The 16,104-nt window shown below is 35.7% G+C and overlaps 1 long non-coding RNA gene across 1 annotated transcript in view; it reads left to right on the top strand.

Annotated features, from left to right (window-relative positions):
- The window catches only part of LOC109819506, a 23,705-nt gene continuing 7,834 nt past the window's right edge, over positions 234-16,104 (top strand). The window contains exon 1 of the long non-coding RNA XR_002241547.1: positions 234-2,072. This is a non-coding gene — a long non-coding RNA (uncharacterized LOC109819506). The remainder of the gene's footprint in view (positions 2,073-16,104) is intronic.

Consider the following 16,104-nt stretch of genomic DNA (forward strand, 5'->3'; position numbering starts at 1 on the left):
TTTCTTTTGATCTTCTTTTGCAATCTTTGTACGGTTGTAATTAGAGTGATAGGAAGTGTTTGATATCACGAGTTAACACTAACTATAATGGAAATGTGAGGGATGGCTGACCCTAAACTTAGCCATCTTTCTTGTGTACAGGGACTATATGCCACGCCATGTGAATGTAGGACGACTTTGACTGAAACTTATCTACCTCTCCCATGACTTGAAAAGCTAATTTGAGTGTAGCTCTTTTGCTCTTGCAACTTCTCCTTGAGATACTTGCTCCAAGATGAAGAACAAATTAGTGCTTTGCCAAATCTAAGGTGAACCTTGGGATGTCCATTTATAACTATATAAAGGCATCCCAGTTCCCATGTAATAGTTCAATCAATATCCCTTAGATATCTGTCTTTTGTTGTGGTCTTGGTTTACTTTTTATCCCTTAGATCTATATAAATTAGTCTCCCTACTAAGAGCTCATCCATTTCTTTAGTTTTCATTTTTGAAATAGACCAATTTACAAATTTAATTATCAAAATTGACCAAGATATTTATTTATCAAAATCGACCAACTTTCAGCTACTTCAGCAATGCACGTTGAAAGTTGGTCGATTTATAAAAAAAACACATTTCAAAAAACTATGGGATTGCACCTCCTATATGATTAGTGGCTTACATTAATCATGGGAGTAGCAAACGTCTAAGCGATTGCCAATCCCCTAGAACTTAATACATGTAAATTGTCTATGAGATGATAATCCTGTAAATATCTTTGACAGAACACACTATAGAAACTTGCTCTTGGTTTTTTTTGTCATAGTGTCTACGAGATTGTTAATCCCGTAGAGGTTAAAACATTTTTTAGCTCGAAGGCATAGGCTACCCCTTAGAGCTCTAGGGCAAAATCATGACTTTATTAATCTGACGCTACTAAATTTTATGGGATTGGCAATCTCGTAAGACTAGTGTAGCTCACAATTTTAAAGGGCCGTTCACATATCTAGATCAAGACTATGTTTTCAGCCTCCGTGTTTTAGTTGTGTCTCAGTATTCTAGCTTTTACAAGTTTGTCGTGTCATGTACCCACCCCTGTACGGATACTGCACTCGAATTTAGGCATGCACTTATTGAGATGTGGAGTCAATTATACAATAGATTTTTTTAATTTTAAAAAATTAACATACACTTTTTTGGACAAGGATCGGGTTCAATTCAGTACATATTTGGGCATCTTAGTCGTGTCCCAGTATCCCATCTTTTACAAGTTTATCATATCTTGTACTCGCCTATGTACCAATTCCCATACTCGTATCCATGCAACTTAGGTTGTTGCTCTAGTGCTGAAATTGTGAAAGAATTGATAAAAAACCCAATCTTAATCCTCTTCTCATGATGAAAACATAAGATTAATTTGTTGTTGATTTGCAAGAGTTTCCGCCAAAGTTATGTCATTTTCTTTTGGTTCCACTATCCAATTGCCATGGATGCTTAGCTGGGCCCCTTGACATGTAGGGATTAAAGTTGAGTTTTTTCTTCAGCTGGAGAAGAGAAATGGGAAAGAAGGGAGAAAACAATGTGTTAAATCTTAAATGGGTGTTAGTGGAGCTCACATTGAGTTTTTTTTTATTTAAGAATGTAGTTAGGAAATAATTTACTAATAAGGATATTCTAGTCATTCTAGAAAAATTTAATAGACCTAAAGGAATGTATTGTGTCCATTCTCTAACAGCGTATGTGAGGATTAATTTTTCCAATGTTGATGAACTGGAGGGTAAATTTACAAATAGCAAGATTTGAGGCAATTTTGCAAATATGGATGATTTGGGGGTATATATGCAAAAACCCTTCAAATTTTCTGAAACTAAAATGTAAAACATAAATTAAATAATCAACCAAATTGAATACATGTCTAGTTGATATACTATAAATATTTGTTTAGTGTTAAATGAACAATTAAATCAAATATAAACAAATATTTAGATGAATAATTAGCAAATCATTTGTTAATTATCTAATTCATTTCCACCCATATTAGGGGATGATTTGTTTCACCTGGTCCCTGCTAGACCTTCATATACAAATTGAAGGTTAGTATACTCTTTAACTCTTCATATTAACCTACATTCACCTTGGTAAATATTAGTACATTGTTTTTTTATTTCTTGCTTATCTATTTATCTTTGATAAAATTATTTTTAAGGAAACGTTTAAAAACGTATCCATGAGCATCATTAGTGTTGCTGAGTCTTTTATTAATACATTCAACAAATTTCATCAACTTCAGAGTTCTCATGGGATATAGGAGCTTCTTCATCTATCCACAGATTTTTATGAGCTGTACACACATCTTGATTATCACTCTAGTGATAGTCAAAGTTTGCAAAACTGCTTACCTATGTGTTGTTTGGAATCCAAGGTGATATCAAAGAGATATTAATCCGTATTTTAGAGCGTTAAGGTAGGTTTGGATAGGGAGGAGGACAATGGAGGGGAATGATTGAACTAAACCCAAGGGCAGGAGATGGAAAAGATGTGATGGAATGAAATAATTGTGTTTGGATAGACAAGAAGGAAAAGAGAAGATACTATAGCATGTGTTTGTTTAGAATAAATGAAGGGAAAGGAAGCAAGATGACCAATTTATCCTTATCTATTGATGAGCACTTGATAATTACCATATGCACAATACCAATGTATTCTTATCTATTGATGAGCACTTGATAATTACCATATGCACAATCTGCTAGAGTATGATATTGTTTTAGTAGATCATAGTAATTCTTATCTAATAGTTATGATTGAAATTACTCTTTAGACAAGATACATTATAGAATGGTATTTTGAGCTCTATAGGTCATTGTCTCCGTGATTTGATCAGGTGGAAATGGATGAATGCCTATATAATTGATTGCTTCAAGGGGATGAGAGCATAGTGAATTAGCTAACAACACCATCTTTGATAGAGCACAAAAATTGTGCCTTATTTGTCTTTTTTTTGTTAAAGTTATAAAGTTACCCATTGCATTACACTTCCACTCAAATTATGGTAACAAATACACTTCTGGGCACAAGAGGCAGCTTTACAGTACATCATGAAAGTTTCTATAGGCTCTTGTCTCTGGTAGGGAAAAATTAACAGGTTTAAACTTAAACTTCATTTCTTAAATGTGTCAGAGATTGAAAGGATTTCCCATTTGATAGTGATGAAACTTGCACATTCTTCCTAGCGCCAACCAACTTGTCTTAGTCACAAAAAATGTTAACCTTATTTGTCTTTGTTCTTCAAAAGAATCAGTTTGTCTTCGTCTTCACTTTGTCCACCATCCGAACAAATTTTTGAGGGGGGGCTCCGGTAACAGGTTAGGGTTTGATTTTGTTTCTGTGTTGCATTTTTCTCAAGGAGATTACTCTTTATATAGGAGCCAGAACTCATTATCTCCACCCCCCTCATAACCGCTCCTGAGAGAATTTCTCTCAACAAACCCAATTTCTCTCCACGTTCTTCTCAAACGAACGTTGATTTGGTCATCTTAGACCAGGTCAAGCTAACATCTCCCACTTGACCAAATCAACCAAGTGATATGCCTCCCACTATCCGTGAGATCAGATGTTTCTGTTTACCATTACTCCCACTATCCGTAGAGAGTAATTCTTATTTCATTATTCATAAAATTTTACTTGGACTTATTTATTCCTAAGTCACATCAAACTTACATGTTTGATAAAAGATTCCGCTGGTATTCCTTTTGTCAAAGGATCAGCAATCATATTTGTAGTAGGGATATAAGTCACTTTGACTTCTCCCTTTTCTACAATATCTCGAATATAGTGATATTGGATCTCAATATGTTTTCCTTTGGAGCTATTCGCGTCACTATTGATTAAGCTAATTGCTGCTTGATTATCACAATAAATATCAATAGGTCCTTCTAACAAATTGAGATCAAGATCAATCAAAAACCGTCTTATCCAGACAGCATGTGTAGTTGTCATACTGTAAGTTATATATCCAGCTTCTTACGTATATCTAACAACACACCCTTGTTTCTTGCTACTCCAAGAAACAGCTCATCCTCCAAAGATAAATAAGTGTCCCGAAGTGGACTTTTCATCATCTTTATCACCTCCGAAATCAGCATCGGAATAACCGAGGAGTTCAAGCGAATCAGCTTGATAAACTAATCTATGAGTCAATGTACCTCTGATATACTTCATAATCCTTTTAACAGCTTCCCAATGTGTTGGTCCTGGATTACTTTGATATCTACTGACTAGACTCACAGCATAAGCTATATCAGGTCTGGTGCACAACATTGCATACATCAAGCTTCTAATTACTTGAGCATAAGGAACATCTAATGGCTTCTGTCCCTCTCCAGGGCTTTGCTCTTTACATAATCTCTTTCCCATAACCAACGTAGTTGGTGTCGGATTGGAATTTTCCATTCCAAACCTTTTAAGAACTGATCTTAAATATTTTTCTTGGTTTAAACTTAGCATTCTAGACTTTCTATCTCGAATTATTTGAATTCTAAGAATATATGATGCATCTCCAATGTCTTTCATCTCAAACTTTTCGCTGAGATCTGTCTTGGTTTTATTCAACATTTCTATGTCATTTCCAGCGAGCAATATATCATCCACATATAAGGATAATATAGTAAACTTGCTCCCACTTTTCAAGACATATACACAATTATCTAATTTATTTTGAATAAAACCAAGTTTAGTGACTGCATCATGAAATTTGAGATACCATTGTCTAGAAGACTATTTTAAACCATATAGAGATTTCATTAATTTGTAAACTTTATGTTCCTGTTCTTTCACCTGAAAACCTTCAGGTTGTTGCATATATATTGCTTCCTTCAACTCTCCGTTAAGGAATACAGTTTTAACATTCATTTAGAATAACTCCAAATCAAGATATGCAACAATAGCCAAAATAATTCTAATGGATGCAAATTTAGCTACAGGAGAATACGTCTCCTGAAAATCTATTCCTGTCTTCTGGTTATAACATTTGACAACTAACCGTGCTTTGAATTTATTAATAGATCCATCAACACGATATTTCTTTTTGAGCACCCATTTGCATCCTATGGCTTTCCTATTTTCTGGTAGATCACATAACTCCCATACCTTATTCTTTTCTATGGAATCAAGTTCTTCTTTCATAGATTCTAGCCATGAAGCTGATTCATGCGATTTCATCGCATCAGAAAAAGTTAAGGGATCTTGTTCTTCTATATTTGTATCTACCGAAAAACAGGATGACTCACATGAATCTCACATGAATATAAATAGTAATCATCCATCCATGAAGGTTGTGTTCTTGGTCTTTTGTTGCCTACAACCGGTTGATTAGGTACATTATTTTTCATAGGTATTTCATCATTTTTAAGGTTAGGTTCATTCACAATATCAGGGTCATTAGTGGGAACAACACTGTAATAATCATCATCTATTACAGTTAGAGCTTCTGTTTCCTCTTGAACTTGTTCCTCTTTCTCTAGATTCTCTAGAAATGTAGCATCTCTGCTTTCAATGATTCTTTTTTCTTTATTGTAGAACTTATAACCTTTTGACTTTTCTGAATACCTTATGAATCTACACTTTATTGTTTTAAAATCCAACTTATCTCTAAGTTGACATGGAATGAGAACATGGGCTATAGATCCCCACTTCCTGAGATGACTCAAATTAGGTTTTCTCCCATTCCATAATTTATAAGGTGTAGATATAAATGCGCGCGCCTCATTGCGCCTCATGCGCCTTACGATGCGGGGGCGGTGGCGATGCGCCCCACATCTGATGCAGCAGCGCCTTTTGCGCCTCGCGTACATCCGTACTTTGTGTAGGATGCATGTAGTGCATTTCCTCACATAGTTTTTTTTGTTAACATTATAATCGAGTCTTTATACTTGATATTCCATATCCCAAAAAACAAAATAAATCCATTGTGCTTTTTTAATAACCTTCAATTGAGGACCATTACTAATCCTTAGTTTGGATATAAGTCTTGATTTAACATTTGATTTGAAAATTTATGAAATTTGCTACTATGTTGGGTGTTAGCATTAGAAATTAAGGCAATATATTGTGATTTTGTAGCAAGATATTATTTATCATGATATTTTTTATGTAAATTCTAAAAATATGTTCTTTCGTGCTTGATTACATATATTGAAATATTATGTGTGTGGTGTGCGCCTCGCATCACTCGGGCGCGCGCATCGCGTTACGCATTGCGCATGTGCGCGTAAAGATACTTTGCGCCTCGCATTGCGCCTCGCGCATTGAAAACACTGTTAACAATGTTCTGTTCTTTCTTTCAGCAACACCATTCTGTTGTGGCGTATACGATATTGTTGTATGCCTTTTAATTCCATGCTGAATACAATAACTTTCAAATTCTTTAGAATTATATTCTCCACCTCTATCAGTTCTCAAAATTTTAATTTTCAATCCAAGTTGATTTTCAACTTCTGTCTTATATCTCTTAAAGCAGTCAAAAGCTTCTAATTTTCTGGATATAAGATAGACGTGTGCAAACTTGGAATAATCATCTATAAAAGTAATAAAATATTCTTTATTACTATGAGTTTTGACACTTAGGGGATCACAAATATCCGAGTGTATCAACCCTAAAAGTTCATTGGCTCTATGTCCGCCAACAAAAGATTTTCTAGTCATTTTACCAGTTAAACAATGTTCACATGGTGGCAATTGAACATTAGATAGTGCAGGAAACAAGTTCATTCTGATAATTTCTTTTATTTTTGAAATACTAGCATGTCCTAGTCTAGAATGCCACAATTCAGATTCAGAAATATAACAAGACAAGTAGTTCAAATTCGAAATTTTATTATCAGAATTATTACAAACTACTGGAAGAATGCATAATTCATGCTCGGACACATATTTACCCATAGCATACACTTTATTATTCTTGCCTATAGAAACCATGTTATTATAGAACCTCACTTCCAGTCCTTTCTTCATCAAGCTGGGAACAGAGATCAGATTGCGTCGAATTCCTGACGCATAGAACACATCTTTGAGGACAAGAATGCTGTCCCCAAGATCCAATCTATACGAACCAATACCTTCTACATCGAGATAGGTATTATTTCTCATATAGATTCTCTGTTCTCCTTTCTTCAGCTCGGTGAATTCTACGACTCCATTCTTGTCCTTTGCGATATGCCTAGTCGCACCGGAGTCGATCCACCAACCACTGATATCCGTCATCACAACATTATATTCCGTCACACCGACGAATTCTCTTTTGCTAGTACCCCCTTGTTCTGGATGCTTATAGCCTCCATTATTCTCTTGCTTTTCACCTTGTGGGCAATTGGGTTTGAAATGCCCGAACTTTCCATAATTATAGCAGGCTCCGTGGGGTACTTTCTTTCTCTTGAACTGCTACGATTTCGGTCCTCGTGGTTGTGGTTTACTAGAACCAGGATTTTTATAGCTTCTAGCATTATGCCTCTGGCGGACATAATTCAGCTCTTGCTGCACCATATTCAGTTCTGGTTCCTTCCTACTGGCTATTAAGTCCTGTTCTATCGCTAGATGCATAGGAAGATCAGTGACAGACTTAATGGCAGGATTCATTCTTAATGTGGTGGCAGCCACAGCAAGTGAAGGGGGAAGACTATTCAAAATGGTTGCCACTTGCATTCTTTCCGGGATTTCGGTCCCAGCAGTGGATAAGTCCTTAGCCATGACAATCATTTTATTTATATGCTCTACGACATTGTCTCCCTCTTGCATACGACAAGAATTATACTTATGCAAGAGGAGTTGAATGTTAACTTCAGAAGCAGTGTCGTATTTTTCTTTTATTGCATTCCACATGTCCATGGAAGTCTTATAAGTTTCAAAAACTTTGATTAAGTTATCTTCCATGAACATGAGCATAAGACTTTTCGCCTTTTTATCTTTCGACTTTCACTGTTCAAACCCTTTCTTTTCTTCAAGTGTAGATTTATCAGTAAGGGTTGGAGCAGTGGTTTCGATTATATCATCAATGTTGTCATGAATAAGAGCATATCCTATTTTTCTATGCCACATATCATAATTACTGCCATTAAATTTGTTAATTTTGCCTAGTTCTGATAGAACGAGTTTACTAGCCATTCGGTAAAGAACTAAAACTAAATTCAATTTTAAATAATTGTATAAGGTTGATATTTTAACAATAATACTAAATAATAATAAAGTTAAAAAAAATAAATTAAATAAAAATGAACCTGATTGTTCCGAGCTGATGAAAGAGGCTTCAATTTGAGCGAGGATGTCACTCAGCGGAGTTGATTGGATCAGCACTTGTCGAAGTTTTGTCGTCGTTTCTGACTGGATTGGAGATGATCTGTTCTGTCAAAAATAGTCTCACGCAGTGCCCTCCACTCTAAAAGATAAGTAAGCTAGGACTTCACCCAGCCGACAAAATCAATTACAAATCACTCAGGCCCAACTACAAGGCCCAAGTACACACCACCTTAATGCCCCACGCAGCCATGTTATTGAGCTCAACTATGAACAACTAGGCTGGATATAGGCAATTAAACAACTAGGCTAGGCCCAAACTCAAAAATAGAAGCCCAACACACTGTCTCTTTAATAATCCACTTCTGTTACAGAGCTGCAGTCATGAGCTAGGGTTTTTTAGCCTCAAATTGCAAGAGACGGCCGATCTCTCTCTTTCTCGATCTAAATCAGAGAGTTCGCCGAGGATGGAGACTCCAGCGTCGAGGTCAAACGTCGTCGCGGCTCAAAAACTCAAAGGACGTGGGTGGCCAAGCTCGTTGTCGCCGTCGTCGATCGAAGTAGCAGAATCGTCGTCGTCGTAGGCGATTTCAACTCCCAGCAGCCGTCAACCTGGCTCTGATACCAGTGATCGATCTCAAGGAACAAGAAAGAACAAATTTTTGAGGGGGGCTCCGGTAACAGGTTAGGGTTTGATTTTGTTTCTGTGTTGCATTTTTCTCAAGGAGATTACTCCTCTTTATATAGGAGCCAGAACTCATTATCTCCACCCCCCTCATAACCGCTCCTGAGAGAATTTCTCTCAACAAACCCAATTTCTCTCCACTTTCTTCTCAAACGAACGTTGATTTGGTCATCTTAGACCAGGTCAAGCTAACAATCCGCTCTCTTTACTTTGATCCAACCAACTCCTCACCTCCTCGTCACCATTACTCGCCATAATATCATTTTATGACACTACTACTAGTTCTGTAGGGTCTTAAAAAAAATGATTGATTGATTCCTTTAACTGTATTAGCTTTGGGAAGAGACTCTATCGCTTGGTAAGTGTCTCGTTACAATCACTCTCTTTTAAGTACATAATAGGAGAAGATTGGTTCGACTTCTCTTTTGTTTAACGTGGGCTCTAGGTGCCGAAAGGATGCCTCACCCGATGCATGAGTCGAGCTTGCTCGCCGTTGACGATCAGAACAAGATTGCTTAGATTCAAAGAGGAATTAGTCTCTTAACCAATGCTTAAGTGACTGCTGATGGCTGCTGTTGACTTTAGACCGCGAGAACTGAGGTTCGGATCTCAAGCTTGAATGCAAGAGTTGCCAAATAATCCAAAGTTCTCCCTCTTCGTAGCTGCTGGAGGCTATTTATAGGCATTTAGCATGTCAGTTACGTGCTGAAATCGTGGGATCGAGACGTAACCGACTCCTTGAATTTAGTACTGGGTCTTCAAGACCGTTACAGTCGAACTTCATGTGGTGGGACGAGTCTCGCTGCGTGGCAAGGTTCGTCTGATGAGACGAGCCTCAATGCGCAGCGAGGTTCGTCTGTCAAAACAAACTTCACATTGTGGTGAGCTTTGTCTTTTGAAAAAGCTTCGTCTTCACTAACGAGCTTCATCCTTGATGGTTGAGTCTAATTGCGTGACGAGCCTTGTGGACTTCTTCTGACGAACTTCGTCTTCACTGACGAGCTTCGTCTTCAATAATGAGTTTTGTCTTCACTGACGACCTTGAGTTTCGTCTCCATTGACGAGCTTCAGACATTGTCTCCAATGACAAGCTCTGTTGTTTGAGACGAGATTCGTCATTGTAATGACCCTCGTCATGCTTGTAATGAGCTTTGATGGTCCTTTGTTTCTTGACATTTTTAGTGCCTACACTAGTTAATACCAACCAATTATAATAAGCAAAATAGTACTGATCACCATTAATTATCATAAGCTTTTTTTATGACACTACTAGTTAACAGCAGATTACACAACTAGTAATTGGAAACTCCAACGAGTTGATTCCATTGTAGAAGAATGAGCTAATTAATTCTTTTGTAGAACAACGAGCTAATTTCTATATGAACATTGAGGATATATGATTTTTATTGATACTGAACATTATGAACAACATCTAATAAACGGGAACTTCACATCAAAGCTAAAAAGTACACACACATGAACTTAGCAAAAGAGTAAACATGCATAAACTTAGCAAAAAAATTAAATTAGCATCCAAGTTGCTTACAGCCTACATTGCTTGAAACACGGTGACATCTCTTGCTATCAACACACATAATTTGATTTGTGGCATTCTAGAGCTTTTCCTGCAAAAGTTATATAGCAAAAAATTGGTAACCACTAATCACGGAATATCGCAATCCCTATAAAAAATTAGCAAATAAGAGGCAAAAACAAAAGGCTTGCACACATATTCTATCACCCTTTGCACTCTGGGTCCCGACCAAGCCGTGAGCCAAGGGGTCCCGACCACGGCCTCGACCACAGTAGGTGGGCGACCATAGCTCAATTACAGGGGACGTAGCTCCAACGGACCGGGGTGCGTCGACCGGCTTAACATCGCCGAACGCGATGTCCGACTCAACCCAACGATATATAATTACACTACAACCCGCGAACTTTGTTTGTTTTTGTCCGTTTCGACCCAAAGACAGACGACTAAGCGTTGTTCGGATTTCACGAGTTCGTGAGCAATAGGCAACGATTTTTGCCCAACTTCAACGGTTTCGTCCGATGGCAAATGACTCGGCGGAGTCAAATTCTATAACGTGTTCTTGTTGCAGAGATATTATACACTTGATATCATCATTAGTGTGCATGAGACATTATATACTCATTATCATCATTAGAACATAGGAAACCCTCTATAGTGATTTCGTCCACAGAACAATATTAGCAGTAGTATCATCTTCACCCTTATTTGTTGAGTGTTGTAGATGTCGACTCTTCTCCTTAGCTATCATAGCACCCTTGCCAGTCACTCTATTTTACTAAATAATTGCAACATCTTCTCATAGTTATGAAAGGGATAATTCATGTATTTTGATGCATCAGGTGGGCCTATATGGAAAGAACAACAAAAATAGTTATAATGAATAAACAGAATGCAAGTAACTACTAAGATAAACCAAAAGAATACATATATCTTTAACAAAGGTTCCCAAGCTTCATGTTCAGCCCTCCACATACTTGTAATTGGACACCAAGCAAACCTACTAGGGTTTTTGAATAAATCAATGCAGCTGCTGAATTTTTTGCTTAATAGTTTTCAAATTATTTTTCAGCTATCTTTGTTGATGTCCATCTCTGGTTTTTTCATTCAATTATTTAGAGACATTAGATAAAGCAACTCTAACCCAAGTCCCATCCACTCTATTTCCAATGGTTTGCTGATGCAAAAGTGCATCAATCAGACACTCGTCAATCTTCTTTATCCACCATAATTTATCTCTTTTTCTTTCATCTACACTCTCAATGGGATCTTTGCACATACTACATTTTCCATGTCGCCTGTACAGCATAATGCAGACAAGTAAAAGAATATCAATGTAAACTAGAACCTTATGCATTTGAGACCATTGATATACAAAAAAATTTCCATATGTACATCATTAGGCATAATTGAAATCAAAAGAATAGAGTGCATCAATTGTTTCTTAACGATGGATATTTCAAATAGGAGAAATTAAAAGAACAAAGATTGCATTTATCAACTAAATTTTTAAATTTTTTAGATGGCGTATGCATGTTGGATATTATCAAATTGGATATTATCAAAGTAGTTTAGCTCTAACTTCTACATGCCCATAATAAGATTGTTGATTACAAAGGATTAGAAGCAGCATTAAAACCTATGTACCCTTGTCACCTACAAGCATATGCTGATCCTGTATTTATCATATTAGTAATCATGTTCCTCCCAAATTTACACAAAAGTGAGGCAGAAATGTGATGTGGAAATTAATTATGCACTTATGCACTGATTCATAAATCTCAAGGGACCAGGAACTTCATTTAAGATGGCAAAAAATTGATCTAGTCTTTTTCTTTCATCCATGCAACACAATGCAAAATAAGTAAAAAATGTCAGTATGAACTAGAACCTTGTGCATTTTTTTTAGATTGTTGGTATACAAAAAAAGTTATATATATAATATTGTATTAGACTATTAGTCATAGGAAAATAATTAAGTTGCTATATTAGCTATAGGAAAATAATTAATTTCTATTAGAGAGAGATGCTGAGAGTAATCAAATCAATTTGAATCAATTATTCAAATGAAGACGAGCTCTTATATAAGTTGAACTTCGTTTGAACAAGTGATAATGCCCGCTGAAAGATAAATTTATTTTTGAGAACTTGTATAGTTATATGGTGATCCATAAAAGTCCGAATACTCCTATAATCTAATGTATTATTCAAAAATCAAAATCACTACGTTAGCTAGCAAACAGAAAATCTCATTGCATTTTTGAGTCTAAACAAGAACATCCTCTAGATTTAAGCAGCGTAACTTTTGTTATTCTCTTTGCATATGTACAAGACTAGAATAAAATATTCAATACTACATTAAAAGTCTACCATATATAAAAGAGCACATCAACTATAATGATTAAGAAATAAATATTCAATACTACATTAAAAGGCCGCTATATAAAAATGAGATTCTCATACGAATAGAAAGTAAATAGCTCAATACACCCTTATTTAGCTAAATAATCAGTCTACATGCCCATGTTTATGAAGTCCTTATAATCGCATGTTGAGCATCTTGGTAATTTTCCAGGGAACATGAGTAATATCATGTTCATGTGTTTGACTTTTAAGCTCACTATCCACTGCAGCTATTATTTCTTCATCTAGATCAACACCCATTAACTAATTATGAAGGATACAACAAGCGAAAATAATTTCACTTTGAGTGTCAATAGAATATCTTGACTCAGTTGTGCATATGATATGAAATCTTCTCTTCAATACCCTAAATGATCTATCAACTGTATTGTGCAAGGATGAATGCCTATGGTTAAATAACTCTCGAGAATTTTATGGTTTTTGAGTAGAATGTTCTTTCAAGTGATAGCGTACACCTCTATATGGCGCCATGAGTCCACTTTGATGCATAATTCCACCGTCTTCACAACTAATGATGAAACTAGGGTTATTAGAACATATGTCAAAAACTCTAAAATTGGTTTCTCTGCTGATGAACTTCTGGGTATTCTTAAAATCCCAATAAGTGATATTGATCTTATGTCTATTGAGCGTGATGATCCTGACATGAATTCTATAATTTTTCTTCCCAGTTGCACTTATCCTATGAACAACAATACCCTAAATCCCACTGCCAAAATTGTGTCTAGAATTGTTGCTCATAATCCGATTCCTAAGACCGGGAGTTTTGATCATTTTGCTCCTGATAAAGTAGCTGATGTTTATGTCATATTTGCCAAAATTAAGGATAATTGGGGTAAATTTTTCTTTGAGAATATAGCTGGTAAACATTAAAAATTCCTTCCCTTTGGGTCTTTTATTACCATCATCTTTAGACACTTCGGTGTTGACCTCACACATGAACCCAAAGTTGATTCCAGCAAGGAATACTTTGATAGGACAGCTCTTTTTAGGATGGGACTTTTAGACCGATCTGCTACTTAAGTCACTGTTGCTCCTTCTGATGAAGCTTCACCTTCAAGACCCTCTTCCAGTTCTAGACCTCGTCCTCGTACTCGTACTATTTACCTATGAAAATGAGTAACATCATTTTAAGAATTACTTAATCATATGAGTAATTTTTAAGTAAAATACTTTAGTTAATGATTACCTTCGGGAATTTTGAGATTATTTTCTCTTCTTAGAGCATTTGTTATCCTTGAGTCGAATGTAGTCCCTTCCTTTCTAATTAAGACTGAACATTCAGCTAACACGATATTAACATAAAATACACATTAAATAGTGTTTAAACATTTAAATTTCTATCACTAATAAATGATGGGATGCTATGTAGTTACCTTAAAATATAGCGAGGACCTAGAACTATTGGCAATTTTAGGAGGGACTTTCAATCCATCTGGTTGTCAAATGAATATTTCTTCCAACAGAATTGTTGCTCTTAACATTATGGAAAATGTTGACTTGCAGTTTTACCAGAATGATTAGAATAGCATTGGAGTGTACAATTAAATGAGTTCACACCTAAGATGTTAAAGAAAGTGATAACTTGTTCTTCTATTGATGCTAGACGCGTGCTTATAAGACATTGTGGGGTCAAAGAATGTGACACAAATTGTTAAAACTTTCTAGACCCATTCGTATAAGTGAACATGCTTTTGGGGTTGTTTTAACACAGTGTATGAGTTCTTAACGCACTCGTTTTTCTTTCTCCATATGAATGTTAAATGGTATGGTCAACATGGTTCCTGCAGAGCTTGTTAAATACCGTAGGCATTTCCTACTTCATTTTGTTGACTATTCATCTACCATAGTTTACAAAATACAATCAACAAAATAAAAATAATATTAACTATGTGGAAATAATCTTAACAGACTTCTTAAATTAAGTCACTCTAACCATTACATCAAAACTCCGAAGTTATGGTGAGGGTCAAGGATTATAGTTTTATATTAATTTGAACATACCCCCGCAGGTTGAACACCTTTTTTTATGGGTTGAAACCTGGTCTAACGTAGCGGTATCAATTTTTAGAAAATCCACTTAAAATTCGTTGTCGGTGGGATTTGAACCTGGGTTACTCTGATTTCATCTTAAATCAAGTCCCTCTAACCATTACACCAAAATTCTGAAGTTATGGTGAGAGTCAAAGATTATAGTTTTATATTAATTCTAACAAGATTAATGAACTAAAAAATTAATAAAATAAATCGCCAAAAAATTATAGTCTAATGTGAATCCATTCGGTGTTAAAAATTATACTTATTTAATTGTATTTGTAGGGCAAGGTGCTACTGTATAAGCTAATTAATATTTCCTTATATATACTTATTTTAGTCATAAGATAGGTAATTAAAAACATATATCATAAAATAAGCATGATATGGTTGATGACAAGCAGACATGTTGTATAAAAAGAGATTAATTTTTGAAGAGAGAATAATCATAGATACAAGCAATCAGTACATGTACAAGTCCATTAAAAATCTTAGATGGAGAAACATACTTGTGTGAATTAATTTTTAGATCTCAGATGGAGAAACATATAAGTGCGAATATGTTTTCAAGTGCTACTTGTTCAAAGATGAAATAAACTACATGAGAAGAAAAGAGAGATTACATGATCGTTGTTGTTGCTTCAGCCATTGACCTTCTTGCCTAAATATTTCATTCTAGATGGATAATGAAAGCAAGTGGATCTCTTTTTGATGTATCGCTCAACTTTTTTTTTGTTGAGACATTTTGTATGCCGCTGGAAAGGATAAGTTTGGTTTTATTTGAAAATTTCACCTAAAATCTAATCCTTCCCCTTCAGATCTCTTCAATTTAGGAGGGGTAAAAATGGTTGAAACTACTTTTTGGTCCTCATATCCTCTTCTCTCAATGGTTAAACATTATGACCAAGCACAATATTTGGATAATTAACATTATAACCACCCAAACCCTTCCCCTACCCTCTTTCAAAACCTATCCAAACCTACTGTTAGGATTGAATGGCAGGGTGTCATTATGATCGCGAGCAAGGGCATACGAGTATCCCGACGTAAACAAACTAATTCTTAGTTCTATGTTATAGTTCTAATCCTTTATCTTTTATTTTAGAATTGAAGCGCTTTTGCTCAATTTGTTACATGGTAATTGCTTTATCTACGCCCCTATTTG

Source organism: Asparagus officinalis, chromosome 8 (assembly GCF_001876935.1).
Source record: "Asparagus officinalis chromosome 8, Aspof.V1, whole genome shotgun sequence".
NCBI lineage: Eukaryota > Viridiplantae > Streptophyta > Magnoliopsida > Asparagales > Asparagaceae > Asparagus > Asparagus officinalis.